Below are 15,250 nucleotides of genomic sequence, written 5' to 3'. Positions count from 1 at the left end.
CCCCTGTAGTTTTCACTTTCTGCACAGTCTAACCCTCACACCGCAGAGGCCCAAAATACCATGAGACCCAAAGAAGAGCTATTTTAGGCCAGTATTTAATTGACTGGAACTCAGAAACTAATTACAGATTTGCATGAAACTTCACAGAAAAATCAAACTTTAATTAAAAACTTTGCTGGAAAAATAGGGGAAGATATTTTTCACATGAAACAGGAAAAATGAGTTGCTACTAAGGGTGTAAAACCAAATGGAAGCTTCTACATCTATACAGAGGTGAGTTCTGCCCAACAGTTGAGACACACACTACAGGCAAATACACATTCAATAACTGCAATTAATTAATTATAATTTACGGAACAAGAAATGGAAGAATTCTGCATACACAAACTTTGTGATCCACAGGGATGTTCTTTTCCATCTTAGTTTCCAGGGCCAAGCCAACTGTGTAACTTCAGCTTAATTACTTCAGCCTAGAGGTAATAGATGCAATATAATAACCTCAAAATAATCAAAATAATGTTTTGAAGAAGTAAAAATCATGTTCTAAAAAAATCTGACAAAACTGTGATCTGATATCCAGCTTTAAAATAAACTAGAGTCTAACATGTGCATTGAGAACTATCACAGGTGTCTTTATGAATATACTGCATTTATGAACAGTCATTACCTTCTTCAGTGAGCTTTATGTCTGCAATATTTAGTATCTAGGTGACCATGAGAATCTGGCAGGCAGTGCTATTATTTGAATATTACTAAGCATATTCAATGAATTCCATTGTATTGGGTCTGGCTGAGCTGGAGTTCATTTCCCCACAGCAGCCCTCACAGTGCTGTGCTTTGCATTGGTAACTAGAAAGGTGTTGATAATACACCAGTGTTTTGGCTGCTGCTGAGCAGCACTGGCACAGCATCAGGACTGTCTCTCCAACATTCTCCCCATCAGTGGGCTGGGGTTGGGCACTACCCTGGGAGGGGACAGAACTAGGCCAGCTGACCCAAATTAACCAAAGGGGTATTCCATACCATATGATGTCAGCTCAGGAAATGAGCCAGAAGGAAATGAGAAGGAAAGGGGGGGCATTTGTTACGTACCGTGTTTGCCTTCCCAAGCAGCCACTCTGTGTGCTGAAGCCCTGCTTCCTGGGAAGTGGCCAGACGTCACTCACTGATAGGAAGTAGAGAATAAAACCCTTTTTTCCACCCCCCCACCCTCCCACCCTGCTTGTGCAAACTTTCACTTTTGCTTTCATAAATTGCCTTTTTTTCAACCTGTGAGTTGTTTCCCATCTTTTCTCTCCCCATTTCAGACGAGAAGGGCGAGTGCTAGAGCAACTTAGTGGATGCCTGGCATTCAGACAAGGTCAACCCACCAGACCCATTCACATTTTCACCAAATCCATTGACACTGTTCTATGCGTTGTCAAGAGAAGACCCATTTCAAACAGTAGGCTATGACTGGCATTAGTGCCAGAAAATAGAATATGGAAAAACATTTAAGGACTCAGTTTCCTCTTCCCTGATTAGAAAACAGTCACAATGTCTGCAAAGAAAATTCCCCTTTCATAAGTACTCTTTTCAGGTCAAGCTACTTAAAAAAAATGGGGTCTACCTTTCCACTGTAATTGATAGGCATTTTCCCATATTATAATTTGTTCAGATTCTTTGAGCCAACCCATGATTTAAAGCCATAATAAGACTTCTATAGCACGAAAAAAAGCCAGCTGCTCATTAAAATCTCCATAGTGTACATGTTTTGTTGTACAGCTAACAGCTTTCTTTGAAGAAAAAAAAAAAAGAAGGAATAATAATTCTTAAAACTTTCATCCTTTCAGAAAAAAAGGTACAAAATTCAGGAAAATAGTCCATCACAAAAACTGACCGAAACTTCAGCAATTCTTCTAACTACATTATCCATCTAGTATGTAGTGTTTCCTCTTACTATGCATCACAAGTCTCCTCTTTATCAAAATTGCAAATCATCTTCTGGCATTTTTGCAACGGTAAATTCTAAAAGTGCTTTTATGAATTTTAATTAATCTTCAGTATAAATAGTCCAAGGCAGGCAGGTATTATTCTTAATTTACAAATGGGAGAGACAGCATGTAGGAGAAGTGACCTTGTACAAGTTTGTACAGAAAAAAAATCTGAACAGAAGCCAAGTTTACATCTCAAGGTTTCTTTCATAGTCTCACAGCCATCCTTCATCTTTTCATTTCTTGCTTATGTTTTCCAAGCTCACTAGCTCCTTATGCTAACCTGTTTTTAAAACTCTATCAATTTCTGGGTCAGCAGACACAGACCTTACTACTCCATACTCAGTAGAAGTTGTTCAGCCTATATTTCCACTTCACCCCTCTAAAGAGGTAATTATGTATTTTCCTAATCACTTCAAATCCTCTGAGCTTGCACGCTCAGAAAAATATCAGATTGTACTTTCTGCTAACTGATAAAGCCATTTTCCTCTGTCGGAGTTTGCTCATGCAACCTGTTGCTTTTTGAACAACTGAGTTCAGAAATTGATCCGGTATGCCTTGTGTGTTATCTTTCTGACACAAGATCAGTCTAGATTATCAGTGTGAAAGGTTCATAGGCACGTCAGTAGCTTTTAAGCTAATTTTGAGACAAGAATATACTTCCTCCTCCAGTATAATAGTCTGTTGGGCAGTTACTGTTTCAGTCATCGATACGCTCTTAAAAATACATTCAGGCAGTGACTATCACCTTGCATTCTGTCTCCACGTTTCCATATATGCCTTTTTCTGAAAAACAGATTGAATAATTTGCTAATAGCAAAACAGAGAAAATACTATTCCTGCACTAATTCCATCAGATTCTGAGATATATCTTAGTTACACTAGTCCTAAAGTTGGATTTGGGACCCTTCTGTTGTCCAATTTGTGAAAACCTTTTCTTCTACCAGCTTTAGAGCCGGTGATCATTTTAGATCACCAGCCAAGTGATCATTTTTAAATAACTCTTTGTTTCCTGCTATATGTCTACAATTAAGCAACATTTTCTCAGGTGGAATCAGAAAAATAATCATGAAAAAGACATCAGGACCACTCTCAAAACTACAAGAAGACTACTTGGTGAAGTGAGGGCAAGAGAACAAACACACTGTTGAAAAAAAAAAAAAAAAAGAGAGAAGAAAATGATGCTTGATGCTCTTTCTGAGCATCTAAATGATGCTTATCTCAGAAAGTCTCTTTCTGAGACTTTCCTCTCTTCCTTTCTTGCATACACAATCACTTCCCCACTTCTGCTACCACCTTCTCACAGCAGGTAAACCAGGAATGAACAATCCTGAAAGTGAGCACCACTCGATGCAGTGCTCCAGAACTGAACGAATGTTTTAGTCCTAAACGTGTTTGGTCAAGGTCTATCTCAGAGGCTATAAAATACTCCAACACACTGAAACAAACCTCTTATGAAAAGGATAAAAAAAGAAAAAAAATAAGAACAACAGGAACACTCAACCCTAACTGATAACATAACAATTTCACTGCTGCTACTGTAAGGAAGAGTTTTAACTCGCCTATTTCAATATTTAGCAAAATATTCAAGTATTTGCACTATAAGTGGGGTCATTACTGCATTCTCTGCTCTAACAGGGTTATGTTTATAAGCAATTGTTGTTTGAACCATTTAGGACACATCACAGTGGACCATCTTCTGCAGATTCAGAACTCACGTGCGGAGATGTACACACAATGTGTGTACATTGGTAATACTTTAATTCAAACCTTTTATAAATCAAGCAGAGGTTTTTTCTTGCCTTTATCAAAGTTAAATAGTGCTGATTTTGGTTTTGTGTTTTATTAAAAATTAATAAATTGCCTCTCTAAAAGGGCAACTCCTCATGAACAAGGTAGTTTATGCCATAACAGTGTTACTTAGCTAACCAAAGATGAAATGGTAGTAAGGTGTGCAAATTGAGACTATTTAGCTAATTTGTTGGCAAGGGAATCACTCCTATTCTCAGTTGTGAGAGCAAGGCAAACTTCTCTTTAAATTAAAATAAGCCATGCTTTGATATTGGAAACAGTGTCAGGAAAGTAAACTTATTTTAGGTCCGTCAATCTAAAAGTTTCTTAAGCACCTTCCAAATTGGGAAGTATATATAGCTCATAAAAACTTTCAAGATGACTCAGATTTTCAAGTACACTTTCTTAAATCAGTCTATAATTAAAAAAGAATAAAATCAATACAATTTTTTTCTTACCTGTGTCAGAGTATCTGGTATTGCATTCTAAAACCTACAGCAGCTGATAGTATTCAGCTCAATTCTCTAATTCATTTCCTCAAGTATGCTGATAAAATCCATTCTTGGTATAACAGTTTATTGATATTAGTCTATAACCAAATTCTAATTTTGACATGTCATCAGCAATACAGAAAAAGTGAAAGCAGACTGCTGAAGGCCATAAATTATCTGTGGGCCTACCTGCACAAGGCATTTTGTCATTCTGCCCAGACCAGAAAATATGTGATATGTATCGGTTGTAATCCAAGGTGACCTCCTTCCCTGCACTGGGTTATTCCCCAGTCATGTAAAAATTAGATGCTCAGTTCCCATCTTCACGTCATAACGATTGCCTATGAATATTATGCCTACTTGAAAAATTTCATTCGTTCCCAGGGGAAAAGTATGGACATTAACATTCTTGTCAAAGAGATTATTGGATTTTCAATCTACTAAATACAGAAATCTCAAGCAGATTGCTTTTACCTGAGGTTTTGCCTCAGGTATGTGTTCTGGTCATGGAGGTCAATTTTTTTTATACCTTGTGTTTGATTACTACAATATATCTTAGAATACACAGCAAAAAAAGAAAAAAAAAATCTGAAGTTGCTCAAACGTCCAGTAACACATCACAGACATATAAATATAACTTTTTGGTGTTCGGGATTTATTTCATATTTTAAGATACTCAAGTGAACTAAGATTATAGCTTTTACTGTAGGCAATAACATAATCACAATCTTTGTAGACATACCCAAGCTAGTCTAAAATTAGCTGACTCCTGTATTGCTACCATTGTTGCCATAGCAGCCTAGAGCTCAGTAGGTATTATCAATGCCTCAACATGGTTTTGCAGCCACACACATAAACCATATATAAGCCAAGTATTCTGAACACAATTTTTAACATAGGTTTGACCATGTCACATATTTAAATGCAGTGTTAACTTTCCTAAATAGCTTAGGATCATTCCTAACTGAATTCCTGTCTGGATTAATTTCTTGCAGTGACATGGCCTACTGACTGATTTTACATAGCATTCTGAATAACAGAAATTCACTATTTAACCCAGAGTTTTCATTTAAAAAAAAAAAAAAAAAGTCCCTACTGCTGTTTTTCTTCTTTTCTAGACTGACTGTTACTATAAAAGATGACTAAACCATAGTTTGCTGTCTAAACATATTCCTTCAGACACAGCTAATTACAAGTAAAAGTAATAGAGCAGAGCTACATTACTTCTAATTATAAAAAAAAGATGAGTCTAGCACTAGTAGACCAAGAGAGTAGAACTATTTAAATTTATTTAGTTATTTATTCTTAGTAACATGAAATCAGGAATACATAAACAGAATTTAAAATAATTTGTAAAGATTTCAGAAAATACTTAATACTTTAATTCAAGCTTCAAAAGACCAGTTTTGGAGGAAACACAGCAGCTGATTTTCAGTAAGGAGAGACAGTAAGATGAAATTCTTATATAGCAATTAAAGAATGTTGCCATGAAGTAATGACTGTCATTGCTTCTCCCCTTAACCCTACAACTGTAAAGCCAACATGGTAGCAAAATAAAGCTTTAAAAACTTTTGAGACATATGGCAGGAATAATAAATGTTAAAGAGCAAGAAAACAACATCTACCACATCTCACAACACATCTCCAATTCTCAAACATGTCTAGCAAGACATTTGGAAAACTGAATTTATCTGAAAGATTCACAGATTCTCGAAGAACAATTTTACACATTGTAGGACACCCCATGGAAGTTTACATTTCTGCTACATTTTTCTTTGCAGATCTAATTCTTCTGAATTTTGATCTGAGATACACTCATCTCCCCCTGGAAAAAAATAGCACTTTAATTTTCCATCTAGCACTAGAGATCTTAACACAAAGGCACTGTCCTTCACATGGCAAATGAAAACCTAGTGGAATTGCAGATAAAAATTGATGTGGAGAAGAAAAAAAGGATTGTCCTTCTATTTCAGGAGTTTCCTACTCTATTACAGAAAAATGACTGGAATATTGCAACGTCTAAGATTGGAACGTCTAACCTGACAAGAGGTTTTCGCTGTGTCCTCTTTATTCTAGCTGTGCTAGAAGTTCAAGAAGTGATGCAAACACATTACAAACACAAAGATGCAATATCGATGGAGAACCTGAAGAAGTTTGCCGTTTGAAAATATAAACAGCCTGTTTGATATACTTATTAACCTTATGCACCCATCAGAAACAGGATTTCTCTTTTGAAGCCTATGGAAATGATGAGATGAACACAATTCTGAGTGTCTACTACAAGTGATTAGCTTCTTGTTTTGAGCCTGAGCAGTAACTATGTTTTGCCATCTAGTCAAACTTATTCATTTATTATTTATTTGCAGATTTCTAAAAAAAAATATTGCTTCTGGAGTGTTACTAAAGGTTTTGGTTGCTTTATTTTCGTTATTTGTATAATAAGCATCTGTTGTCAAGTGAAGGAAAGCAACAGAAGATTTGAAAATGGGAGCTCTGGAAAAACTCAAGGCTAATGAATTAAAGGATCTACTAAGACAGTTCTCAGGAGGCCTCAGCTTGATTGAAGTTGCTGTCTGAGTGACAACTGACATGAAAATGAAGTATTCTGTCACCTGATCATCCTTCCTTGGTCTCAGCAGGATACCTGTTAAAAGCTTTCTGTGAAGAGGGGGATATTTTCCATGTGCAGTTTTATGTGCTTTCCTGATAAAGATCAGTGACAATCCTTGTGTAGGTGAAATGACCATATCAAATAATATTTGCAATGATGACTGAAGTCTCAGCAGCAATGATTTTGTAGCTCTCTTTACCTTTCTTCACACCTACTAAGGAATCAGGCAAGAACACAAGTAGTGAATTTTAAGACTGCCTCCAAATTATTTCAGATGCTGACTAGTATTCACCACGTGAAAGATTCTGTTCAGTTCCCTCTCAATTAAAAATACACACAGAGTTCTGCTTTGTTAGTTCCCAGGTTCCAGCTAACTTCTTTCCTGGATTAACACTGGCAACACCTATGGCTGATTAAGGAAATAGATGGTTATATTAAACATTTGGGATAAACATTAGGACCTCTGAGAGTCATTTGGAGGCTAAATTGAAGGCAGAATATTTTGTTTCGAGTAAGATCATGTATTTATTTTTCTTCTGCCTCACAAACTCCTGCCTAACTATACTCAGGAATATACACACTAAAAGCAAACGGTAAAGTTCCTTACTTAACTGAACTTTTTGGTAGGCAGCTGTCTCTAAGAAAAGATACGTCAAGCAAAATATAAAGGCTTAAATTTTACTAGGATCAGACTGGAGAGAGAGAGGAAAATAAAAGAGTAAGAGATTTTGCTGCCTGACAAAATGGACTTGTACCTGAAGAATGAAAATAGGCTGACTACTGTGCAGACAGCTCAGACATGCCAGTTTGGTCAGCGTGATGCACCCTAAGCCACTCAGGAAAACAGCAGGTGACTCATGAATTTTCAATTCCTTCCCAAAGTGCCCATCTCAGCAGGACTACTAAGTATATTTTAACCATAATCTCACCATTAACTATCCACCCACTCACTGCTGCCTATAGGTTTACACGTGAGTGGCAAATGAATGAAACATAACATTGCACTTTGCAAGCAGAACTCTTTCAGCTTACATTTCAAACATAGGGCATTTCTCAGTGTTGTTCTAAACATGTGGCAGCAGAAAATCAATATGCAGTGAGAGAATAATAATGTTTTAAATATTCTATGTATCTTTAAATCATATAGCAACACAAGATTTCAACTTGGAGTACATAGAGTAAATATATATTATTTAAACACATGAAAAGTAGTCACCTCAATGTAGAAGTCTATATTTTCACATTCCTAAAGTTTTGTTTATACATTCTGTATTTAAATGTTGACCTCACAGAACATACCTCTGTAGCAGTTTCTCCCTGAGCTCCTGGAATTAACAGATTACAGTGTCAGTGAGATCTTATGCAAGTTTAATTATGTTCTTGGAAAAGTAAAATCCAATTTTCACAAAAAATCCTGAACTCAGATCCATATATACATTTGCCTGGCTGTCTGGGAGAGATTGGAACACTGAAAATGACACCCCCTCACATACAACTTTACATTAAAGACACTAAACACAGCCTCCAAATCACAAATGGAGATCTGCTCTCCCTCCATCAAACTCCCTAGTTTCCACTCCTCTCTCCAGCTAGCTCTTTTTTTTTTCTTTTCTTTTTTTTCCCCTTCTCCATTCCCATTTTCCTTCTCCAGTTTTTATCCCCTTCTGACCAGCTTTTGCCTCCCTAGAGTTCCAAAACCACAGCCTACTCCTTTTTCTCTAACTGAAATTCGTTCTAGGGGTATGGTTTTCTGCTACCTCAGTTATTAACAGAGGAGAAACAGACTTCTGTCCTCCCTCCAGCTGCACTCCTGTCTGGTTTCTCTGTGGTAACAGAGCATTGTCTTGTCTGCAGTGAGACCTGCAAGAGAATTAAAAGCAGTCACTCCCTGCCAATACGAGAATACCTCAAAGCTTGTAGCTTCTAGGAAAAGCACATAGAATTTTTCAAAATTTTCTGAATAGTAAGAACCTACATCTGAGTAGATTTCACACAAGTCAAAAGGCTCTTATTCACAGAAACCTTCTCCCTGTCAAGTTTGAATCTCTTACTATAAACCAACAGATTCTAGACTACTGCATAGAACAGGAAATAATCTAGTGGTACTAAATATATATTTTGCATATAACATATGAAATAATAAAGAGACCTTCAGATTTTTCTTTCTTACTATAGCAACACAAGGTATTTGCAACCATGCTGTCATACCTAGATGGGCCACATCAGGTTAAATTTCTATAAAATAGTTAAACGTTAGGGCAGGTGCATGACATGGAAACCATCAACCCAGATGTTTAGCATTTGGCAAAGTTACAAGAGACAAAAACCCCACAGTGTTATTACAGGAAATTAATGTTAATGGTGAATCCCAGAGCCCACCCTTCCAGTAAAGCCACAGAGGTGGCTTTTATTCCTTGTAATCATTCCTAATTTAGTCTAAATGTTTGGGAAATAATTATGTACAAATTTCTGTCATCTTGGCTGCTACTCATCAGTAACCATCAAAAGATCACACAGAGGGTATATTTGTAACTATGATTTCACCTGTCATAGTGAGAAGCTACTGGCCATATAAGGGCCCTCATTATCATGAGCTGTATATACAAAATTGTCCTTAAACCACTTATAATAATTAATGAATAAATTACTATGAAATTATTATTTTCCAGTTGTATTAAGTTATATTTTCTGACTGATATTATTTGAAGCATAAGATGAAAGCAGTGTACTGAATAAAGAATTGGACACAGTAAAAATACAGCCCACCCACAAAGTATCATCTTTCCTCAACTTTAACTTGATTCATAAATCATGAGAGTGATAATATTTTAAAAGTGTTTTTTTGTATAACTAAAAGTAATATATATGATATGTCAGACAATTATGTAATTATGTCACAAATTATTTTTAGCCATCATACAAGAGATCTCAAGGTATGATTTAACAAAAGGGAGAGAGAATTTCAAGAATGCAATCCCTTCTCCTTACTTCCCACCATATCCTTATGAAAAAAGGTGATGATGCAGGAACAGTAAGAAAACAGAATTGCAAAACAGAAAGTTTGGAAGTATAAAGGTACAAAATAAGAAAAAGAAGATGGAAAAATCAAAGAGATTATTTATTAGGAGATAAATTAATTAATTACTTTGAAGTTGAGAATTAATGTTACAAAGCTGATAGGCTGGAGAAAGTGAAATGGCAAAGGGATGGAAAGGGAGGATGAAAGAAAATTCCCATAAGCAGTATGTACTCTGAAGGACTGTTGAGTGATGGGGAGACACAGAGGACTAAAACAGATATCAAAAGGCAAACATATAATTCATCTTGCACTGTTTGTTCATATTAAATGAAAATTGCATTTCAAAACATTGGCAATTGCCTTGAAAATGTACGCTTAATGTGTCCTCAGAACATCTTTGTACATGTCTATAAATGTACTAGATTAGCACCTGTACTTTAAGTACAGTTGTAAGTTCTCTCTATAGGTAATTAAGACAGTAACCATCACTGCACATATCTGAAATCTCAAACTACACTTTTAGCATCGTCATTAAGTGAAGCTACCATCCACAGTAAGAGGTGATGGCATTTCACAGGAATGACTTGCCCATACTCTGTTTTATACAGAGTGCATAAAACTAGTGGCCTGAACTCTGAGGAGTTGGAGGATTATTTTTATAGAGGCTAAATAGATAAGAATTTTTTTTCATCATCTGTCATGGATAAATACTGAGAATAAACCAAGGAATAGAAAAAAATAAAAAGGGTTCTAAAGGGTCATTAATCTATTACAAATCTCCTTTTTGTAACAAATATTTCAAACTGAAAATGGTATGTTGCATGTCACTGCACTCTTTGCAAGAGAATTAAGACAAAACAAGAGCTGTGGTGACACATGTCCCAGAAAATCAAACCAAACCACCTTTGGTGAGACCTACCAGCTTCGCAGTACTATAACAACTGCTTTAAGCAAAGTAGTACAGTGATACATCAAAGGGCATAATTTAAATTTCCCCATTCAATGGGAAGTATACTTGTTTCTGGTTGAAAAACATCTGACTGTTTAAGCACTTTTAAAAGGACAATTAATACCTTGATCACTCTTTTGTCTCTATCAGTTAATTCCACAAAGAACAAACTAAATAGATTACAATATGTTGACTTAGATGGATTAACACTACCACAAAATGAAGTTGAATTATTTTGAATGGTAATTGTTACAAAGCAATTATTTTTTTCCCCCTGCAATTATAGATCTTCAGGTAATTGTTTTTGTCTGTCAATAAATGTATATATATATATATATATATTATATATATATATATATATAATATATATATATATTATATATATATATATATATATCATTCTTCCTTTCCATAATGTTTGGCATACTAACACTGATTTTGTTTACTCTCAGGACTTGAAGTTTACACTCTTGTCTCCCAGGAGAGTTCAGCTGTTTATGCTCAAGGACACCTCTCTGATGTGGCATTAATCCAAATTCACACTATGAAGGAAGTGCTATTCAAAAAAGAATCTTGAAAGTCTTGCAGGAAGGCATCTGCCCCTACTTCACTGAGGTGCCTCTTCAGGCTGTCCCACTGATCCTCCCTTCTGTGCCTTGCCTTTCCCTGCCCACATACTTTCCTCATCCAGAGCTGGCACTACAGCCACGATGATAGATCGCTGTGCTATTTTTGATCTTGGTCACCATCACCAGACTTTCAATGAAGGAGGAAACCAAAAAACACAATGCATAAACTCCATACAGGTCAAAACCAGTTACTGCACATTTCTGAGTGTTATCTCTAGCACCACACCTCTAAGCCTAAGCTGTAAGATTCTTTGCATTCCTTATCATCTGATGCCCTGCTTCTTGTACTATCTTTGCCTGTCCATTTCCTTTAAACAGAAGCTGCTACAAGGAATTGCCAATGTTCAGTTCCCCTTTGCTTCTTTCCTGAAAATTAGGCAGTAACACTCTTCCACCACTGCACCTCAGAACAACTTCAGGATGTCCTTCTAGACCACTGGAGAGAATGCACCCTGGCAAGGAGAGACTGAAAGTGACACTTGAGAGACCATAAGAATGAGCAAGAGAGAGACAGAGTCTGAGTAGTTATTTCAGCAACTAACCAAAACCCAAAATAATCTGTAAGGGAATAAGAGGGAAAACTGAAATGCTTTATAAAATTGGGATATTCACCACAGATGGAAATACTATCTGACAAAAGGCTTAAAAGGATGTACCTTACCATTCCTTTTTATTCTGACACTAGTCGTAAGAACACCACTAACGTATTAAATTATGCATTGGACCACAAACATAAAATAGAACTGAGATTTTAAAGGTGGTATTAAAAGCTATGGTTTTTGTAATTTCTTGCAGTAAAAAAATGGGCCCTTCATTCCCTTTCCTTCTGTATCAGTGATTAATTATAAATTTTATGAAAGACAATGTTTATTCAGGCAACTGGAGCTCTGCATTGTTGGAGCAGCAGCAGGTTAGAATACGACAGGAAATGTGGTGGCAATATTCTGATGAATATACAAGCTCCACTCTTCAATTTTAACATGGATTTGAAGTTAATGCTTTGAGATTGTTACATATTTGGAAGTTATGCACAAGTGTGAGAGACTGGATGTTAATGGTTAATGACTTAAAACAACTGAGGAAGCACTAAGGTGCTTTGCTGGGGCCAGGTTTGCATCCCTCCGAGGGGGTAGGGGGTGAGGTTTTAGGTGTGTAATAGTGAGACTCTCATTGGCATAAAACAGAGGGGTAGCCTACAAGCCAGGCTTTGAGCCAGGTAAGAGGCAGATTCTGTGGAGATGGTATGATGCTTTTTATCATGCCAAATTGCCCTCCCTTACACACACACTTCCCCCTTCCCCCTGGAAAGGGAACATTTACACTTTGGCCTACTGATATGAGAGGAAGCTATCACATCTTAGAGGGGGCCATAAACCATCAAAAAGCCCAGAAGTGCACCCCCACCCACTCCTGAGGCCTCCCACCAGAGGACTGCCTGTGATCCAAAAGTGTTGCAACAGATCCAAAGCCTGTTGCAAGAGACAGTGTAAAACTATCCCCCCCATGCATGCAGGGGAGGTACCAGTGTCTTCCTGAGTGTATATTAACCCATTGGACTTTGTGTTTCATGGGCTTTTTCCCCCCACTCCTGATGGACCAAGATGGATCAAGACTTCACTCCTCACTTCAACCAGTGGTGCAACAATCAAGTTTCTTAGATCCACGGGTGTTGATTTTGAATCTTTTTTTACTCTTATCCTTTTTTTATCTTTTCCTTTCTTTATTCCTTTTATATTTTCTTAAGTGATATTTTTATGCCTTCATATTGCCATATTGCTATAGATAATAATAATCAAAGCAGCTACATACCTGCTTTCCATTGCAATAAAATTGTTCTAAAACAAACTCTACATATATAGATTTACAAGCATCGGTCATTCAGTGTTTTTCACTCTAATCCACCCAAGGAATCTATTAACAACATCCTGAGTTACTCTTGCTTTCAGGGGCGGGTAGTAACAACAAGATTAAGTAATATAACAAAGGATAATCTAAGTATAGTAACACTACAAGATAAAGTAAAATCTCAAGTGTGAGAACTCATTATATCCAAATTTATGGACATAAGATAATGCTTTTAAGTTGATATCTGCTGCACAATATCTTTTTTTTCCCCCAAATATTCCCAGTCCAATTGATAACATCCTCCTGTACAAACGAGAATCTCAGTACACTGAGGATGAAACAAAAAGCTGCATCTAAATCTTACCAATCTTAAACATCTACCAATTTAACTGCAAATACGCTTAGCTAACATAGAATTGCCATTATTTATTTATTTATTTATTTATTTATTTTAAACCTGACCCTATGAATTGAAAATATTAAGTGGAAATAAAATATTCACCTTTGATGGAATTAAGACTGAATTATTACCTCCTTCAAGTAATGTATGTAAGGGACACATTTTTATACTTCTTTTTTAAAAAAACTGTCCTGTCAAGTTTCAAAGCAGATAAAGAAAAGAACTTACATTTCCCTTTGCAGACAGAGCTCTATTTCATTTAGCATCACTCCGTTTCTTTTGCCTTTCTATGGAAGCTTTCCAGCTCTGTGACCATCCTGATGTATTGCATCTGCTACGAAATAGCAGAGACACTGGTTCCACTTGCCCTGCAACAGGAAGAGTATCCCCTGGCTGGGCCTCCAGGCTCTAGTCTCACAGGTACAGTAGATACTAATGACCTCTCCAAGCCAGGGTAATATTTTCAGCAGTGGCTGTAAGCACTCCTGATAAAAGTCAGAAGAAAGGACATATTTATTGGATACTACTTTTTAATTAACTCTCAGACTCCAATTAGTTCAGGGACATCCTGAGCCAGATGTATCTTTTGAAGCATGTAGCCACCATTAGTGTTTATCTCCTTATATCTTCCCTTGAGCCCATGTGAGCTTTTAGCATCTTCAGCAAACACAGGCTTAGCAAATGCATGGATCTCTACAAGCCCCTTTATGAAGAACCACATCATTTGGGGAAGCCCAATACGTGTGTAGTGGGTTTCTGTGGCTGGGTTTTGGCAGCGGAGGTGGGGGGTTGGCTGGGGGGCTACAAGGGTGACTTCTGTTAGAAGCTGCCAGAAGCTTCCCCTGTCCTGTGGAGTCAATGCCAGCTGGCTCCAGGATGGACTTCCTGCCGCTGGTCAAGGCCAAGCCAACCAGGAGCGATAGTAACACCTCTGTGATAACGTATTTAAGAACAGAACTTTGTGGTGCAGAAAGAATTCCAGCCAGGGAAGAGGGGAGTGAGAACATGGGAATAACAATGTAAACACCAAGGTCAGTGCAGAAGGAAGGGGCAGGAGGTGCTCCAGGCACCGGAGCTGTGGCCCCTGCAGCCCGTGGTGCAGACCATGGTGGGGCAAGTGGATGCATGAATGAGGCTGTGACCCTGTAAGAGGCCCAGGATGGAGTGGGGTCCTGCTGGAGACCTGCAGCTCGTGGAGAGGGAACCCACACTGGAACAGGTTTTTCTGGGGTAGGACTTGTGGCCCTGTGGGGGACAACACTGGTACAGGTCATCCGAGAAGGACTGCACTCCATGGAGGAGTGACCCACAGGATAGCAGATTGGGAAGAACTGCTGCCCGAGGGATGGACTCATGCTGGAGAGGTCCATGTAGGACTGTCTCCCATGGGAGGCACCCCATGGGAGCAGAGGAAGGACTCCTCACCCTGAGCAGTGGCTAAAACAACTGACCATAACCCCCACTCCCCGTCCCCCTGCACAGCTGGGTGGGGGGGAAGGGAGAACATGGAAGGGAGGAGGGGTGGGGGGAAGGTGTTTTTAA

Source organism: Empidonax traillii, unplaced genomic scaffold (assembly GCF_003031625.1).
Source record: "Empidonax traillii isolate 1590-97213 ecotype Southwest subspecies unplaced genomic scaffold, ASM303162v1 scaffold661:size936278, whole genome shotgun sequence".
Classification (NCBI taxonomy): domain Eukaryota; kingdom Metazoa; phylum Chordata; class Aves; order Passeriformes; family Tyrannidae; genus Empidonax; species Empidonax traillii.
This window is presented reverse-complemented; position numbering follows the sequence as displayed.